The 20069-nt window shown below is 42.1% G+C and overlaps 1 pseudogene; it reads right to left on the reverse strand.

Moving 5' to 3' along the window:
* Nucleotides 1–10290: 10290 nt before the first annotated feature.
* On the reverse strand, nt 10291–10946 carry LOC132224350 (jun dimerization protein 2-like; annotated as a pseudogene).
* Between the last annotated feature and the right edge of the window lie 9123 nt (nt 10947–20069).

A 20069-nucleotide genomic window follows, 5' to 3' on the forward strand; every position in this document is an offset into this window, starting at 1 on the left:
ATATGGGGCAGTTCTATTGACATCCTGAGTTTTGCTCCATAAGACTCATTTTAGATTTTTGGCCAGAGCTCTAAGATAAATTTCTGTTGTTAAAACAAAAAGCCACTATGCTTGTCATAATTTATTATAATAGAAATAAGAAACTAATGAAACTAACACAAGCTAAGCTATCTGAGGGAGATCAGCTTGTACAGCAGTTTTCTTGAACTTAAATCATTAAGAAACTTTAACACAGTATAATTACATTAATAATTTGTCTTTGAAACTAAGCCTCAAAACTACTATATATGCATTGGACTCTGTCAAAAATGAAACACTGATAGTAGTATGCCATGGCAGACACAGAATTGAATTGGAAAAATAAAAAATAAAACAAAATTGGGTATCATCATGCTACTGTCAGAAATCTTATATAAACATATACAAATCACTTCCCTTCACTTGGCCTCAGGTTCCCTATCTGTAAAAATAATATTTCAAACTTTTCTGAATCCAATATATTCATATTCTATCACTTAAACAGGATTTAGTTCAGTCATTTTTAAAAAGGTCCTAGGTGTGAGTATTAATCACAATATCTAACATAGACCTTGACATTTTTGACACAGGAAAGCATTTGGGATAAGAAAAGAAAGCTACTTCTCATAGTTTATTTCTTTAGTTTGCAAACGTAAAATAAATTTGATAGGTCACTACTTCTGATAAGTAGGTAGGGTATCAAATTAATTCCAGCAGCAATATATCCCCAAAACCTTGCTACCCAAAGTTTATATACAATAATAAATTAGTGATGTGATCCCAAAGGAATACTATAAAATTGATTATTTCAGTGAAATGGTTTTATTCTTTAAATCTTAGCTCTAGCCATGAAATTAAAAATGTTTGTATGTTTACATTTTGAGCCACATTAATACAATGAGCTTTCTTTAAATAAATCAACCCATACATATTGGAAGCTGGATAACATTAAAAGAACATCATCCTTTGTTATCTTGATTTTTACCCTGAAATATTAATCATCTGGCATTCATTCTTGGCTTTTAAAGGGCTTTAAATATTGAAACCAACAGATTCTACTGCAATCTATATTTTAATTCTAGATACATGTTATGTATGAAAAATCAATAAAGAGAATATTTGATTAAGATTTAAGGTATACCTACAGAGTATATACATATCATATATGCACTTTAGTAGTGCCTTTTTCTAAAACTTCTAAGTAATATATCAACATGTAAATTGTGAGTTCATGTAAAGTATATTTTAGACATCTTTGCACTCTCAGCAAAGTGTGGAAATTCTGTAAATGTGTGCTGTGTTTTAATGAATGTTTTTCAAAGTCACAGAATTATGCTAGTTATCCTGTAAACTACTTAGTCAGTACATTCAAAAGTACCTATTTTTAGAAAGCATATAATAGAGTTGGGGATAAAATAGCTTTTATTTTTTAACTTTATTGAATGCTCAATATGTGCTAGTTCAACTTTCATGATGACAAGCACATGTGAAACTATGGATGAAGAGTTGGGCATAGATAGGAACTTACTTACAGAGGAGCGAATAACAAGTGGGCACAAAACTGTCATATGAAATAATTTCATATCACAATATTTATACAGCACATTGATCATTGGCTTCATTATTATGTTCATTAAACATCTTTTGATAAATTATTATGCTCAACATAATCTTGATGCCAAGTATGTTTATACCACTTCAATATTTTTAAAAATGTCTAATCTATATGTGATACATAGAACTTTTCATTTAGAGTATTCATTATCCAGAATACTAAATATTCCAAGTATTCAAAGAGACAAGCTAATGTAGACAGTCATAAGAATTTATGGAGTATATTTTATTTATTAATTAAATAAATATTTATTTATAACATTCTCATAAAAGTTATCTATGTTTGGCAGTATGTTATCTGCAAGCAACAGCTATTTAACATGTACAACATTAAATCTGCTCATGATCCTAATGCAGAAAATTGAGAGACATCAGTATACACAATGCCTTTGAATGAACTGATTTGATTTATTGGTAGAAGAATAGAATACGATGGCAGAAAGGAACCTTAGAATCTAGCTAGTCTAAAACTCTTCCTTTTCCATTTTAAAGATGAGGACACTGATGACAAGAGAGAAGTAACTTATCCCAGATCATATAGTAAAATACAATCAGGCTCTGATCAGTAAGCTCGATGGTTATTCATCAGCCCGAGAGCATAACAGTCACAGGTTCGATTGATTCCTGATCAAAGGCATGTACCTGGGTTGCAGGTTTGATCCATTACCCTGGTTGGGACGTGTACAGAAGCAACCAATGGATGTGTCTCTCATATTGATGTTCCTCTCTCTCTCCCCTTTCCACTCTCTCTCAAACAACAACAAAAAAAGACACAATCAGAGTCAGAGGTAGATCTCTGATTTTCTGGCTTTCAAACCATTGTATTTTTTACTGTGCTAAGATGTCTCCATAGTTATATTTTTCCTCTTAATTATCTTAATTAACATTTCTTTGTTTTGACAGTGTATATACACAACCTAAGAAAAATAGTTAAAATATACTATTTTGAGATTATAGATTTTAATTATTTTTGGATAACAGTGGGTAGGTAGAAGGAAGTGTTGAGAAAAAATTCTCCATGACTATTTCATGATTTTCCATGATTCATGTCCTCTGATCATGTGCAGTAAAATTAAGAATGTTTTTGTAAGGATAAATTGCAGGATAGTAAAGCTTAGTGATATCTCCTTTGGAGACAGCCAGGGTTAAGAAAACAAAGACCTCTTCCTCCTTTCCTCAGAACATTAAGATAAGGTTTCTCTCTGTCCAGAAACAGAGGATCACCAGCAGTCCTATATGAAACTAGAATTTCCTAAGTTTGGGTTTCTTCTCCTTTGATTCAACCCATTGCATATGGAGGTACCATTTGACCTTCACTGTGTCACCCTATGAAGATTTGGGCCCAGGAAACTGGTTCTAAGACATTACTCTGACTCTTGCTTCTGCTGTGAGTAATAAATGCGCTTTGTCTCCAATACAGAGGTTTTGTATCACATGTAGATAGACTAATTTGTAAGTGTGATAAAATCTCAGATTTTTTCAATTTATAACTTAACAGGGAAATAGAGCTGAATTGTTGTTATAGTATTTGAATTAGCTCAAGTAGTAATTAAATAAGCTCTAAATCCGCATGTGAACACATTTTTTCTGGATTCCAGAACTATTAAATATTTCCCCAGCAATCACTTACAGAAATATTTTAAATCACAGTACATAGTTGTCTGTATCCAATTTTATAGTTCAGACACCAAAGTGTCCTTTGGGGGCAAATGAAACAAAGTGGTACTCTTTCAATTTATACCCCTGGCATTCTAACTTCAGACTGGAATCATTTAATTTATACCAGTGACAGAATTACTTCCTATAAAAGTGGACCTTTGAGATCACTAGTCCAACCTACTCACATTTAAATTTGCGAATTTGTCATTGATGAGAGACTAAATATTCCATCTTTTATTGGTACCAAATGATTGGAATGAAACAAATTTAGAGCAAGGCTAATGTACAAACAAATTAAAATCTTTAAAAGTACTTTTAGAGCCACTGTTGTAGTTTAAGTTAATAACAGCCACACAATCAGCCAGGATGAGACACCATTTATTTTAAAAACCACCCTGTGGTGTAAGTGGTATCACCATTTACCAAATGAGAAAATCTGGACTCAGAATGGTCACCAAGGACACAAAAAGTTAGTAAATGGAAACGTTGGAATCAAGTCCAGGTCTTAATCCTCTTCTGTTGCTTCTACTTTGTAATCTGAATTCTCTCCTTCCTCAAAAGTATAGGAAGGAGGAACCTGTGGTGTAGAGAGATTCATTGGCTTGTCCATGGTCATACTGGGAATCAGGACAGTGCTGGGACTAGATCCCAGGTTTCCTGCCTCCTTGGATAGCTGTGGATATTTAAATCAGATCAAACAGGATTTTACTCAAGTGTTTCTTCTAGTTTATCATTCACAAATAACAATATCTCTATAGGAGAGGGGTTCTCTCAGATGTCTTCACATCATTGTCAGGCTGCTTGGAAAATATGCAGGCCAATGCAGATGTTAGGGAAGCCAGAGGTGCTAGTGGTTTAACAGGTGTGAAACAAAACTAAAATAGCACAAAAAGGTGAAGTTTGCAAACATCCTGAATCACTTTCTTGTGATTCAACTAATTTTAGGTGAGTGTACATCTAGGCATAGACAATTTACATTTTCATAGCCAGATATTTATTTGAGAGTGGAATGAGAGTTACATGACTTTTTCTAGAAATGTACCAATGAGGAGACTAGAGAACCAAGGGCAGAGTACCTCATAGAAAAACAGATGGGCATAGTCAGTAACTCTCCACAGGCAAAAAGGATTTAAAGGAAGAAAGAAATATGGCAACCATCTGCAAAGTGGATTTGATCCTTGCCACTCCTGCTGGGCAATCTAGAATTCATTAATAGGTAGCTACAAGTTGAAGAAAAACACATAGAAGCATCCTGAAATAAGCATGAGTCATCAAATCCTCAAAGCTCATAAGTGAACTTGGCCAAAGCACAAATACCCAGAAGAACAGCTGAATAAGTTCAGGAGAGATATAAATCTTCAGGAAATCTTTAATGTGCAAACTCCAAATTCTGCAAGAAGGTGATATGAGTTGATGTTGGAGAGTAAAGTTGCCCAGAAATTGCTGGCGTCTACATATAGCCCATTCATTTAATATCAAATAAATGTGTTATATAATAAAAAAGTATATGAAGAAAACATTAATCTTTGCAGGCATTATGATATAATGGAAATAACTCATTATTTGCAGTATGAAGGCCTACTTATAAGCACTGATATTTCCACATTATATTTTTACTTAATTTGTGGAAATCATTTGAGAAATGTGAAGTGTAAGAGAGTTTACTATCCTAGTAGTAAATGACAACACTGGGACTAGAATCCAAGTCCTGACTCCTAGTTGCATGCACTGACCACTATACCATGCTACTTCTAAAGGACTCTATTTAAATTAATTCAGTTGTGTGTGGTATTTTATTTCTTCAAATTCCATATGTCTACATTTCTACCAATGCAAAAAGAGGAAGGAATATCCCAATTTAAGGAAGGAATTCTCCCAATAAGGCTGGTAAAACACTTAAAAATTTTAATCAGAGAAGGTCTAACATTTATAATTTGCAGAGGACAGTCATTTTTTCGTTTTTAAGAATGATCTCTGCATATGGGAACCTATCATTTGGTTTCAGGACTACTGGCTACATTGCTTTACATATCCATAATTGCCTAATTTTTCAAATTCATTCATAATTGTTTTATACCTTTTTGTGGATCATTTAATTTACAGGTAATTAATTTTCTGTGATGGTTTCCAATAACTTAATTTAAAGATAATTTCTTTTTCATTTAGAACAAATGTACTTTAATCTCAGGAAAATAAGGCAATGGCTTCATAAAAATTGTTCCCATTTGAATTTGAAATGCAAGCATTCCTGAAATAATAAACATTCAGATATGAGTTGAATACATACTTTATTTAAAACTCAACATGTGGGAGCTCCAGTGGCGCAATTGGTTAGCGCGCGGTACTTATAAAACTCAACATGTAACACAATATGATCATACATAGTATGTCCACTAGCTTTTCATGGAGATTTGCATTGCAGATAATAACAATCAATTTATATACACAAGGTATATAGTCCTGTGTAGGTATGAGGTTTAGGAACAAAGATAATTTAGCTAAAAAAGGGAGTAAAATACATTTGCTGCCTTCACAGAAATCATAGATAGCCAGAAAGACAGGCCTGTAAACAATTCAAATACAAAATTAAAAGTGTGAAGAACCTTGAATATCAGGGCAATGAACAATTAGGATCAATCCAAGATTTGCAAACAGCAAAGCAATATGGTCAGGGTTAAATTTTAGAAAAATTTATTTGGTGGCATATTGTGATATAGAAAAAGACAGGATTCAAGAAATTGAATTAGCATGACAATGTTAAAGTCCAAGTAAGACATAACCTCTAGGTGTCCAGATGTATCAGAGTGTAGTGTCCAGGAAAAGGAAGATGACCTTTACACTCTTTTTCTTGCTGGGCAAATTAGATCTGAAGCTTTGCATTCAGTTCTGGGTATGACACAGGAGACACAGACAGTAGAAAGTATGCATAAAACATAGGTAGCAAACCCCTGTGCTTTCAGGGGCCAGAGAAGTAAAATAGATGAGAGGACTATGCCAGGTGTGAAGGCACAGGCTAATACTCTGTGAGTAGGGGGCTGGTGGATTGGTGAGCATGTGTTCTATTGAAAGAGCACAGGGATGCAGGTCCCATTGCCTTATATTTTTTAGAAATAAGACAAAATACATGTTTGTGTGTGATCTACTGATTGTTAAATGCTGGGTCATAATTTTTAAAACACAATGCAGGTAAAACAAAATTGTTCTGTGGGTCACCATGTTGGACATTTGTTTGAAAGATTTTGTAAACTCATGGAGAATTTTTGGAAAAAGTAAATGTTTAGTCTGTAGAAGAGAAGGCTGTTTTGTGGACAGTGGAAAAAGGGTGATGGAATTTGAAAAGTACCTTCAGATAGCAAAAGACTATCATGGGTGGAGGAGTGACTTATTCTGTTTGATTTTTTTAGAACATAAAAAGAATAGGTGGAAGTTTCAGGAAGATAGATTGATAGAATTATTGCTATGCAATATATAAAATATCCCTAGCTCTTTAGGCATCATTTTCTTCTGCCAACAACAAACAGAAAATGCACTTGTATGGCCAGAGTTCTGTAAGATTGGTAACAGGTTGCCATGAGAAGTAGTGAACTCACCATTGCTGGGGGTGCTAAAGCAGAGGAAAGATGACCATTTGAAAAAGATGCTGTAGACAGGATTTATTCTAGAACCTTGTTGAAAGAAAATATTTTTGTGATCACTTACCACTCTGAATCTCTGTTTCTTCTGTAAATTTCTAGCTCAATATGAAGAATCAGTTTGAAAAGACTATCAAAAATGTTAGGGGAAATATAGACTCTATTAGTAGAGATGAGTACATAAAGAAGGGTGAGAAAGGCAGTGTGGTATCTTGGGGAAGATAGCCCTAAGTATATAGGGATTAGGAGTGCTGAGTTAGAGTCTGCTACTTTAACTTGGTTGTGTGACCTTGGGAAGGTCACTAAGAATTTTCTGGGTCTCAAGTTCCTTATTAGTAAGATGGGCCATGTTGAAAATCAAGGAAAAATGATAACTTCTTATTGGCTGTGGCTATATTACTGATCCCCCATTCGTGAAGCAGAGAATGTTAGAAAATTAAACTAAACAGTAGGGAGAATTCCTTTATATGAGTTATGTAACTAGCTTGGTCTACTCTCCTTATGCCCAATTGTAGACATAGATTTTTAGTACTCAAATGGAAAGAAGGGCAGTCTTCAGCTCACTCACCCATACCAAAGGTAAAGAAATGACAGGCAGAGCTACAGAGAATATTAGGTTCCTCCCAGAAACTGCCTTCAGACCTCTCTTAGTGGAAGCTGTTTATTTGTGTGTTCAAATATAGTCAGTGAGAATCCAATTCAAGTTAAAGGATTAAACTGTTTTGGTGTAGTTAAATATGTCAATTTTGTCACAATTGTATTAAGACTAGTATTAGCACTTTCATTTCTATTCACGTTTGTGATGTAATAAAGGCACATGAAAGCAACATATTTAGGTAATTGCATCAAGAGTTATTAGGTGTGCAGATGTACCAGAGTGTAATGTCCAAGGAAAGAGTTATTGCTATGTAATATATAAAATATCCCCAGCTCCTTAGGCTTCATTTTCTTCTGCCAAAGAATTCTGTTTCTTCCTCTTATCAGGCACTGTTCAATTAAAAAAAAAAAGAAACTAGACTACTGCTTACACCATACATAAGAATAAACTCAAAATGGATAAAAGACAAATTTAAATCATGGAACCATAAAAATCCTGGAAGAAAACATAGGTAGTAAAATCTCAGACATATCTTCTAGCAGTAGTTTTGCCAATATAGCTCATAAGGAAAGGGAAACAAAGGAAAAACATGAACAAATGGGACTATATAAAACTAAAAATATTCTGCATAGCAAAGGACAAATTGAAAAGGAAACCCACTGTTTGGGAGAACATCTTTGTCAATGATAAATTTTAAAGGGGTTAATTTCCAAAACATAGGGTGTCCCAAAACTGTATATACACACTTTGAGTAATTATAAAGGCCATGCTTATTAAAATACATTTCATTTTCAAAATTGAGCTATCAGCTGTTAAAGTTATACATTTTTGGGACACAAACTTATAAAACTCAACACCAGGAAGACAAGCCATCCAATTGAAGAAATGGGCAAAGGACCTAAACAGATACTTCTCCAAAGAGGACATACAGCTGCCAATAGACATATGAAAAAAAATGCTTAATGTCACTAAGCATCAGAGAGATACAAATTAAAATGACAATGAGGTACCACCTCCTCGTACCTGACAGAATTGCTACCATCAATTAAATCATCCAATAACAAATGATGGTGAGGATGTGGAGAAAAGGGAACCCTGGTGCACTGTTGGTGGAAATGCAGACTGGTACTACAGCCACTGTGGAAAACATTATAGTGCTTCCTCAAAAAATTAAAAAGGGAAATGCCTTTTGACTTAGTCATCCCACTTCTGGTAATATATCCTAAGAATCCTGAAACACCAATCAGAAACAATATAGGCACCCCTCTGTTCAAAGCAGTATTATTTATAATAGCCAAGACCTGAAAACAGCCCAAGTGTCCATAAGTAGATGAGTGGATCAAAAAGCTGTGGCACATTTACACAATGAAGGAAATCTTGCCTTTTTGTGGCAGCATGGATGGACCTAGAGAGTATTCTGCTAAGCAAAATAAGCTAGACACTGAAAGACAACACCATATCATACCACTTACCTATGGAATATGATGAACAAAATAAAATGATGAACAAAATAGAAACAGAGTCATGGATATATAGAGCAGACTGACAGGTCTCAGAGGTGTGGGGGGTATTGTGGACTGGATGGAAGAAGGTGAAGAGATTAGCCAAAGGACATATATGCATAGCCCATGGACACAGACAACAGTATAGTGATGGCTAGAGCAGAGGGAGGGATATGGCTCCTGGGTGGAGGTTGGTATGGGGTGGGGGTGGGGTGTGTGGGAACCATGCCAGGTCCCCAGATAGTCAAGGCCAGTGGGAGCACAGAGGCCTTGTTATCAATAAACCAGAATGGCCGAAGGCCTCTCTGGGCTTGTGCCTAAATGGGAGGTCCAAGGACTTTGAGCCTGGGAATCCTAATCAGGCCAAGATACCATGAGCGGGTGCAAGGACACAAGGTACACTGTGCCCTTCTGTAGCAAATATGATTGATGTCACTGTTGGCACGAAGCCTTCTTTGTCTGAATAATGTAAAAATAGGTTACTGACCAACTAGTTAGCTGGAGTAGGCTGAGGCAGGAGTGAGAAGTCTGCTGAAGTATGGTGAGAGAGCAGCTAGAAAGGAATGTGTGAAGAAATCTTCTAGGGAGAGAAGCTGGGCAGGAGAAACAGGAGAAGCTGCTGAGCCAGAGAGCTCAGGTACCACTACGATGAGAGGAGGTGAGTCTAGGAGGCAGTGTGTGGCTGCTCATATAATAGCTGTGGGTACAGAGACTGATGCCGCTTTGTGGGAAAGATGTGTGTTCACCAGCCAGTGTCCGGCTGCCTGCCTGTATGGACTTTGCTGTGAGGACTGTTCTTGTCTGATGGCTATATGGCCACTGGCTTCTGCAATAAAGACTCATTCTTATACACCCACGACCTCTCATGGCTTCTCCATCTAAGACCCAACCGTGGTCAGCAAACTGTGGCTTGCGAGCCACATGTGGCTCTTTGGCCCCTTGAGTGTGGCTCTTCCTAAGCCTTAGGAGTACCCTAATTAAGTTAATAACAATGTACCTACCTATATAGGAAGGTGGATTGCAGTTTCATTCTAAGTTCTATGCTCAGTCTAATTTTGGTTGCAACTCATGGCTTTTCCTGGCTGCTCGGAGGTCCTTCCGGTGGGTGCCCTGGCAGAGAGGCCAGAGAAGTGCCCACAGCTGCCTGGTTGGGCATCTCTCTGGCCCAGAGCCTCTGCCCTGCCTCCTGAAAGCCTTGCCCCAGGAAGAACAGACCCCACCCTCAGGACTACTTTGGTCTCAGAGCTTGGTCCTGCTGTGGCTGATCTGAGTTCCACAAAAAAGCCTGGCGGATGCTGGCTGTGCTGAGCCTCATTGAAGAGTTTTTCATGCAGCAAGGAAGAACCCTCTGGGACTCTCCTCCTCCTCCCTCTCCTCATCTCCTCCTCTTCCTCCTCTTCCTCCCAACCTATGGTGACTTCTTCTCCAGCTGCTCCAACAGTGGGTTGCCTTCTGAGTCGGGGGTCTTAATGCTGTCGGTCCTGACGATGCAGGTGGGGAAATGCCGGTTGAGCATCAGGATGAGCTGATGCCACTCCTGCTTCAGTCCCTCCATCTGGGTTGTCAGCTCCCCATTCATGAGCTCCAGCCACTCAGATTCCCACTGCAGAAACTCCATCCGTTTCTTCTTCTTGTTCCGGCATCGGGTTGCCACCACTTTGTTCTTTTCCCAGTGCCTTTTCCTCTGCTCTTCTTCCTCTTCTAGCTCACTTTTCACAGGTTGAGGTCTCTTGCCCAGTTTTACCTCCAGGAAGTGCAAAGGGGTGATCATGGCCCCAGTGTTGTAGATGTCAGTGTATTTTAGCTCCTCTGCAGTCAGGGCTGAGCTGGGGAGTCTGGTCAGGGGTCGAGCCCTGGCAGAGAACCCACAGTCATGGAAGGGTCCAGGATCTGCCCAGGCAGCATAGCAGGAGGAGTAGCAATCCAGCCCTGCAGAAACAGTGGGTGGAGATGGCGACCCCAGGGCCTGGGCCAGGCTGCAGACGACACCATGGAGCCAGCCCCACCCTGCAGCGTCCACCACCGCCAGTGTCTCCTTTCGCAGCCACCAAGCATCCCTTCTGCAGGCTGTGGTGGGCAGCCTGGGTCTCCCTCTTTGAGGCATAGATAGCGGGGCTCTGCCTGCCTGCCTGATCATCCCTAACCTCTTGCCTGCCTGCCTGATTGCCCCTAACCACTTGCCTGCCAGCTTCATTACCTCTCACTACTCACCTGCCTACCTGATCACCCCTAACTTCTCACCTGCCTGCCTGATAACCCCTAACTGCTTGCTTGGGGGACGGGGCCATACCGAGGGAAGGGAGGGGACATGGTGGTTCTGGTCCAGGGGTGGGCAAACTTTTTGACTCGAGGGCCACAATGGGTTCTTAAACTGGACCAGAGGGCCGGAACAAAAGCATGGATGGAGTGTTTGTGTGAACTAATATAAATTCAAAGTAAACATCCTATCTAATAAAAGAGAAAAATGGTAATTGGCGTACAACGATACCCTTTTCATTGGCTAATCAGGGCTATATGCAAATTAACTGCCAACTAAGATTGGCACTTAACTGCCAACTAAGATTGGCACTTAACGGCCAACTAAGATTGGCACTTAACTGCCAACAAGATGGCGGTTAATTTGCATATGTAGGCACAATGCAGGGAGGCGAAAGGGAAAGCAGGAAGAAGCCCCCTGCCACTGACAGTGATGGGAAACCCAGGGGGGAGCTAAGAGCTGGGGGGCAGGGCAAAGGCGGCCCTGGGGCCACCTTTGCCCTGCCCCCCAGCCATGATCGGAGAATCAGGCGCCTTTGCCGCCCTGGCCAGTGATAGCAGGAAGTAGGGGTGGAGCCAGCGATGGGAGCTGGGCACGGTCGAAGCTGGCAGTCCCGGGAGCTAGGGGTCCCTTGCCTGGGCCTAAAGCGAAGCCCACGATCGCGGGGCCACTGCAGCTGCGGGTCCCCACTCCCCGGGCCGGACGCCTCAACCAGAGGCGTCCTGCAGGGGAAGGGGCGGAGCCTGCAACCACAGGGAGCTGGGGGTCCCCTGCCCAGGCCTGACACCTCTGCCAGAGGCCTCAGGCCTGGTCAAGGGGCCGATCCAATGATTGGTGATCGGAGGGTGATGAGGGTCAACTCCTCTGGCCGAGGCATCAGGCCTGGGCGGGGGGCGGAGCCAGGGATTGGGGGGATATGATGGTCCCCTTGCCCAGGCCTGAAGCCTGGGTCAGAGGCATCAGGCTTGGGGGGGGGGTGGAGCAAGCGATCAGAGGGAGATGGGGGTCCCCTGCCCAGGCATGATTCCTGGGCCAGAGGCCTCAGGCCTGGGCGGGGGCCAGAGCCAGTGATCAGGGGGAGATGGGGGTCCCCTGTCCAAGCCTGACACCTCTGGCGGAGGCGTCAGGCCTGGGCAAGGTGCCGATCAGGCGATCGGAGGGTGATGGGGGTCTACGCCTCTGGCCGAGGCATGAGGCCTGGGCTCGGGGCAGAACCAGTGATGGGGGGAAATGAGGGTCCCCTGCCCAGGCCTGACGTCTCTGTCAGAGGCGTCAGGCCTGGGCAAGGGGCCGATCCTGCGATTGGAGGGTGATGGGGGTCAATGCCTGAGGGCTCCCAGTATGTGAGAGGGGGCAGGCTGGGCTGAGGGACTCCCCCCCCCCACACACACCCAGTGCACGAATTTCGTGCACCGGTCCCCTAGTCATTACATAAAAGGGTATGGTCTTTTTTTTTTTTTTAGTTTTATTCATTTCAAACAGGCCGGATCCGGCCCGTGGGCTGTAGTTTGCCCACAGCTGTTCTGGTCTGTGGTCGTTCTACTGTTTCGGTTGCTGGGCTTTCATTATATAGGATATTACCCATCTAGATAGACACTTTCGCAAAAACCACGTAGTTTTCTTCCTCCTGGGAATAGTAATGTGACACTACACACATTAAGGATTTATTTTTCATTTTTGATATTTTATATGAGTTATGCTACCACTACTCCAGAATCTAGACTCATGTCCAAAAGCAGAACTTCATACCTGTCTTATATTTCTTTTGGTGCATAATTTTCTCTTCTTTTTTTTCTTTATGACTTTCATCCATAGGATCACAAATCACATGACATTGGCCTTCATGACTCTCTATGTTCACTAGATATTTTTCTTTCTAACTTTTTTCTTAGATCCATTTTCTTTCTTTATACAAACACTTCTTGTCCTCTACTCTATTTGAGGATAGGTATTCTTCTAGTATATTCTCTTCCTGCTATAGTGTCCAGTTTGCTTTGTTGCATCCATAGTTAATACCCATTTGAGTAGAAATGTGTGCAGAGCATATAATGTGCCCATAATTATAAAGTGTTCAGCCTCCATGTGGAATTAAAATATAGATTTCTGTTTCTTTCTGTACTTACTACTTCTTCAAAGCACCACATTAATATATGCAGGGGTAGACAAAAGTAGGTTTAAAGTTGTTTATATGTGAAACAGTTTATTCTTACACTAGAGGCCCAGTGCACAAATTCATGCACAGGTGGAGTCCTTTGGCCTGGCCAGCAATTGGGGCAGATCAAGGTGGCCTACCAGGGGTATGGACAGTGTGAGGTTGGCCAGCAGAGGAAGGTTGGCTGTGGGAGTGCACTGTCCACAAGGGGGAAGCTCCTGCATTGAGTGTCTGCCCCTTGGTGGTCAGTGTGCATCATAGCTACTGCCTGGACATCTGGTCTCCAGACGTCTGGTCATAACAGATATATATATACATATATATATATATCCTATCTAATAAAACAGAAACATGGTAATTGGCATACAACCGCTACCCTTTTCATTGGCTAATCAGCGAGATATGCAAATTACTCGACAGCCAAGATGGCGGCTAATTTGCATATGTCAGCCCCAAGCCTCAGACTGAGGCTTTAGGCTGGGGCCTGGGTTGAGCCATCCAGCAATCATTGATGGCAGCAGCGAAGGGGAACCAGGCGGAGCCAGCCAGCTATGCTTGATGGCAGCAGCGGCAGGAAGCTGGGGGTGCTCGGGCCCAAGCCTAAAGCCTCCGCCAGAGGCTTTAGGCTTGGGCCGGTCCAGCCAGCCAGGGATCCTTGATGGCAGTTGCAGCGGGGAACTGGGACAGAGCCAGCCAGCAATTGGTGGTGGTGGGTTGCTGGGGGTGCCCCAGACCAGGCCTAAAGCCTTGGCCAGAGGCTTTAGGCTTGGGCCAGGGAGGAGCCAGCCAGCAATTGTTGATGGCGGCGGCTGCAGGGAGCTGGGGGTGCCCCGGCCCAGGCCTAAACCCTCAGCCTGAGGCATTAGGCCTGGGTCAGGGAGGAGCCAGCCAGAGATCGTTGATGGTGGGGAGCATGGGGGGGTCTGACCCAGGCCTAATGCCTCAGCCAGAGGCTTTAGGCTTGGACTGGGGCAGAGCCAGCCAGCGATCATTGATGGCGGCTTTGGCGGGGAACCCGGGCGGAGCCAGCCAGCGATTGGTGGGGGCGGGGAGCTGGGGGTGCCCCAGTCCAGGCCTAAAGCCTTGGCCAGAGGCTTTAGGCTTGGGCCGGGGAGGAGCCAGCCAGTGATTGTTGATGGCGGGGAGCATAGGGAGGGTCCGGCCCAGGCCTAATGCCTCAGCCAGAGGCTTTAGGCTTGGACTGGGGTGGAGCCAGCCAGCAATAGTTTATGGCAGCTTTGGCGGGGAACGGGGCGGAGCCAGCCAGCGATTGGCGGCGGGGAGCTGGGGGTGTCCAGGTCCAGGCCTAACGCCTCAGCCTGAGGCGTTAGGCCTGGGCCAGGGAGGAGCCAGCCAGAGATCTTGATGGCGGGGAGCATGGGGGGGGGGGGTCCGGCCCAGGCCTAACACCTCAGCCAGAGGCTTTAGGCTTGGGCCGGGGAGGAGCCAGCCAGCGATCGTTGATGGCAGCAAAGGTGGGGAGCATGGGGGGAGGGTCCCAGGCCTAACACCTCAGCCAGAGGCTTTAGGCTTGGACCGTGACGGAGCCAGCAAGTGATCCTCATGGCGATTTTGGCAGGGAACCGGGTCGGAGCCAGTCAGTGATTGGTGGCGGGGAGCTGGGGGTGCCCCGGTCCAGGTCTAAAGCCTTGGCCTGAGGCTTTAGGCTGGGGCAGGGGGGAGCCAGCCAGCGATCAGCGGCAGGGAGCTGGGGGGGGCGGGGGGCGCCGTCCCAGGCCCAGGCCTAACACCTCAACCAGAGGCTTTAGGCTTGGGCCGGGGAGGAGCCAGCCAGGGATCATTGATGGCGGTGGCAGCGGCTGTGGGGAGCTGGGGGTGCCCTGGCCCAGGCCTAAAACCTCAGCCTGAGGCTTTAGGTTTGGGCCGGGGAGGAGCCAGCCAGCGATCATTGAGCCAGCGATCATTGATGGCGGCCCAGGCCTAACACCTCAGCCTGAGGCTTTAAGCTTGGGCCAAGGAGGAGCCAGCCAGCAATCGTTGATGGTGGCAGCGGTGAGGAGCTGGGGGTGACCCGGCCCAGGGCTAATAACTCTCCAGAGGCTTTAGGCCCGGCAGGGGCCATACTGGCAATTGGTGTGAACTACAGAGGAAACACCTTTTCTGACTGCTGATTGGCTAAGCTCCCTGTGGTCACTGGTAATATTCTTAGTAACTTGGGTAATGAGAGTCCAAATAGGTGATCTAGGTTTGTTTACTACACTCCTGGAGAAAAAAAAGGAAGGTCTGCTGCTGGAGGGTTAAGAAATGTCATATCCTGCCCTAGCTGGTTTGGCTCAGTGGGTAATACCTCGGCCTGCCCAATGCAGATTCTGGGTTCAATTCTGACCAAGGGCATGTACCTAGGTTGCAGGTTCCTCCCTGGCCCGGGCCCAGGTCAGGGCTCATGCAGGAGGCAACCAATCAAAGTGTTCCTCTCACTTTGATGTTTCTCTCTGTCTTTCCCTTTCCCCTCCACATTCTCTAAAAATCAATGGAAACATATCCTCAGGTGAGGAGAAGGAAGGAAGAAGGAAGGAAGGAAAGAAGGAAGGAAGGAGGAAGGAAGGAAGGAAGGAAGGAAGGAAGGAAGGAAGGAAGGAAGGAAGGAAGGAAGGAAGGAAGGATTTTTTCATGGTAAAGGGACTGGAGTCCGTGTTGATGAAAACATCTTGGTGGCTGCCGTGACTGGCAGTGGCTGCAACAGTGCGGTGATGGGGCTGCGACCTTCCCCTGATCAACCTGGTTGACTCCCACAAAGGGAGGCCAGACTGTGGCTTAGGCCCACTCCCCAAGGGGAGCAGGGAGCAGGTAGTAGGACATCCCCTAGGGCTCCCAGTATGTGATAGGGGGCAAGCGGGGCTGAGGGACCCCCCCTCCACCAGTGCACAAATTTTTGTGCACCGGGCCTCTAGTATATATATATATATATTTATTAATGATTGTATTATTTTCCATACAAAAACTGTAAACCTACTTTTGGCCTCCCCTCTATTTATCCTTTCATGGGAACTAAATTGCCAGCCTGGGCATCAGCACTACTAGTTGACACATTGTCAGCCATTTTGCTAGTATACACTACATATATTTACAATGGGAAAGTATTAATATGAGAATACACTACATCAAAAATCAGAATATTTAATAAAATAAAGCTATGTCTTCCAATGCTATATTGGTTTTGGACATAATAGGCACTGAATTATTTTTAAACTAGAGGCCCAGTGCATGAAATCATGCATGGTAGGGTCCTTAGGCCTGGCTGGCTATCAGGGCCAATTGGGGCCTTCCAGCTATCAGCCAAGGCCTTCCTTCTGGCTGCCACTGTGGCCTTCCTTCCCCAGCTGCCAATTGGGTCCTTCCTTTGTTCCACACCGCCCCCTGGTGGTTAGCACATGTCATAGTGAGCGATTGAACTCCCAGTCTCCTGGTCAAACTTCCAAGGGGACACTTTGCCTATCAGCCTTTTACATATGTAGATGAAAGCAATATTTAATAACAGGTTTTTGTATTTTGAAAAGGGGGTGTCAAAGTTGTTTTCATGGGTAATATTCAGTGTTGTTCTAAGGTGTAAGGGTCTTTCTTTTTTTGTTTCTCTTTCTTTTTAATTTTATTTATTTTTTATTCTTTATTGATTAAGGTATTACATATTTGTCCTTATTGCCCCCTACTCCCCACTCATGCCCTCACCCCCCTGTTGTCTGTGTCCTTTGATTAGGCTTATATGCATGCATACAAGTCCTTTGGTTGATCTCTCCCCCTTACCCCCACCCTCCCCTACCTTCCCTCTGAGGTTTGATGGTCTGATCGATGCTTCTCTGTCTCCGAATCTGTTTTTGTTTATCAGTTTATGTTGTTCATTATATTCCATAAATGAGTGAGATCATGTGATATTTACCAGGTATACTGGTTAATAATGCAGACTTTTTTCAATAGATGGAATTACACATGTTAATATATATGCGATTTGATATGTATGCTATTTTGTTGTATTGACAACAAGCTTCAAAACTTCATATGTCAAATTTTCTGAAGGTGTTAACATCATGGATATTTTTATGCTTAAAAATGTCGAATTTAGTGCCCAAAAGAGAGCATTTACAGGAAGTTTTAATCCATTACTTTATTTTGAAGAAAAGTGCTGCTGGAAGTTATTATATACTTCAGGAAGCTTACTGTGAACATGCTTCATCTCAAGATACTTGTGAATGCTAGTTTAAATGCTTTAAAAATGATGATTTTGATGTGAAAGACAAAGAATGTCCAGGTCAACCAAAAAAGTTTGAAGACCAACAATTACAAGCATTATTGGATGAAAGGATAAGGGTCTTTCTTTGGAGATACTGAGCTTTCCATCCTTGCGATCGTCAAACTTAGATTTGTTTGATCGCCTGATAAAGACTTTAGAACATCAAAGGGTGATTGTTCTAGATCAGTGGTTGGCAAACTTCGGCTCGCGAGCTACATGCGGCTCTTTGGCCCCTTGAGTGTGGCTCTTCCACAAAATACCACGTGCGGACGCGCACATACAGTGAGATTGAAACTTCGTGGCCCATGCACACAAGTCGATAAGAAAGCTCTCTTATCCTTTAGTTGTTGAACAGTAACTATTCCTTCAAGTCAATGTTCAAATGTCACTCTCTCCCTTGAAGTCTTTCTCTAGCCACTAAACACAGTTAGTTGTTCTCCTCTTGATATTTCCACAGTATGCAGTACATACCTTTTACCTATTATAGTTATCCCACTTCATACTTATTAGTTAATATATTAGTCTCCTGAATTGGATCTTGTGTTCCTTAAGGGCAAGAGAACATATTCTATTTATTTCTGTAGCACCTAGTCCATTGCTTGTATGTACATAAAACTGGCCAATAAATTGGCATTGAATAAATTTAGATGTATCCCAATTCTTCATTTTATCAATATAGTATAGTAGCTTACAGAAGGGGCTTGGGTTATTGTAGATCCAAGTCCTAGGTTTCCACCTATCAGCCTTGTAGCACCTTAGGCACATTACTTACCTTTTTTGTTTACTTACTGTAAGTCAGGGCTGACAATCATTCCTGCATAATAGAATTGTTAGAGGATCCAATGAATATGGATGTGAGGTGCACCCTAAAGTCCCTGAAGCACATTAAATGTTCAACAAATAGCTCTTTTCTTTCCTTCACATGCCCCTCTCCATCTCTCTCTTAACAAACCAAAACTGCTAGGTAAATTACATTGGTAGGGAGGGATTAGGGAAAGATTCTTTTCCTTCTAGGCTCAAATCCCAATCTAGCATAATAAATTACTTTATATTGAGTGAATATTCACCAGTACACATGTCCTTGACAGATGAAAGTATTGCATTTATGTTTGACTACAAATAAAATGGAAGATCATCAAATTTGCCCTTTCTCTGCAATTACAAAGGTAAGGAAGGTATGAGTTATATTTAAAGACTCCCACATAAAACCCCATTTCTTGGGTGAATTTTAATATAAAATGCTACATGTTTCACCTGGCTGGTGTGGCTCAGTGGTTGAACATCAACCTGTGAACCAGGAGGCCAGAGTTTGATTCCCGGTCCGTGCACATTGCCCAGGTTGCTGGCTCAATCCCCAGTGTGAGGTATGCAGGAGTCAGCCAATCAATGATTCTCTCTCATCATAGATATTCCTATTACTCCCTTCCTCTCCCTTCCTCTCTGAAATCAATAAAGAATATATTTAAAAAATAAAATAAGATGCTACATATTTCAATGTTAGGAGTTCCATTTGCAGTATTTTTCTTTACATATATATGTACACATAGATGATAGCAGGTTAACAGTGTATATTGGAAGACACCATGAATTTTAAAAAAACAAAGCAGAATCCTGTTGTTACTTGCAAAAATTATTTGAAGAATGTCTTGCTGATAAACCAATATTACGAATAATGTAATTACACTACACATTAATATTGATATTATGAAGAATGCAATTATATTATACATTAATATTAATAAGAATGTAGTTACACTGTACATTCTTCATAATATTACTCAGAGAATTGTATTTTTTGTACAAACTATTTGTCCTTGAAAATAGGTTATTACAGCAAAGCAAACTCTAGCTTTCCAAAGAAGATAACTTGCCTGAGAGATGTTTTTAGATCTTCACAGGCTGTCTTTGTTCTATCCTTGTCTACACTTTTCAAAGTGTTAGAAATATCTGCAATGTATTTGACACAGTTACAACTGTCTTTAAAAATGTTGCCTGGCTGGTTGATGTAAAACACTACTACAAAACGTTGGGTGTCATATGTTTAAGAATCCCCCAAATATTGCTCTAATATAGTAAAATATACATATATATTTAACATTGTACCTATCATAAGATAAAATATACAGGGTGGGGAAAAAGTAGATTTGCAGTTACTCATATGGAAAATAATACAATAATAATAATAATATAAAAATAAATTGTGTGTTTCATGTACTCACAGCTGTAAACCTACTTTTGCCAGTCCTGTATATTTTAATCAATAACAATTTAACTCAAATAACCAATGATGTAATATAACTTGCGTACACTTGATAGGGCTTTCATAAAGAATGTTTAAATTTTATTTTTTAAAGTATTTATTTAGTACCGTTTTCTTAAAAATATTTTAGG

This window comes from Myotis daubentonii, chromosome X (assembly GCF_963259705.1).
Source record: "Myotis daubentonii chromosome X, mMyoDau2.1, whole genome shotgun sequence".
In the NCBI taxonomy this organism is placed as follows: domain Eukaryota; kingdom Metazoa; phylum Chordata; class Mammalia; order Chiroptera; family Vespertilionidae; genus Myotis; species Myotis daubentonii.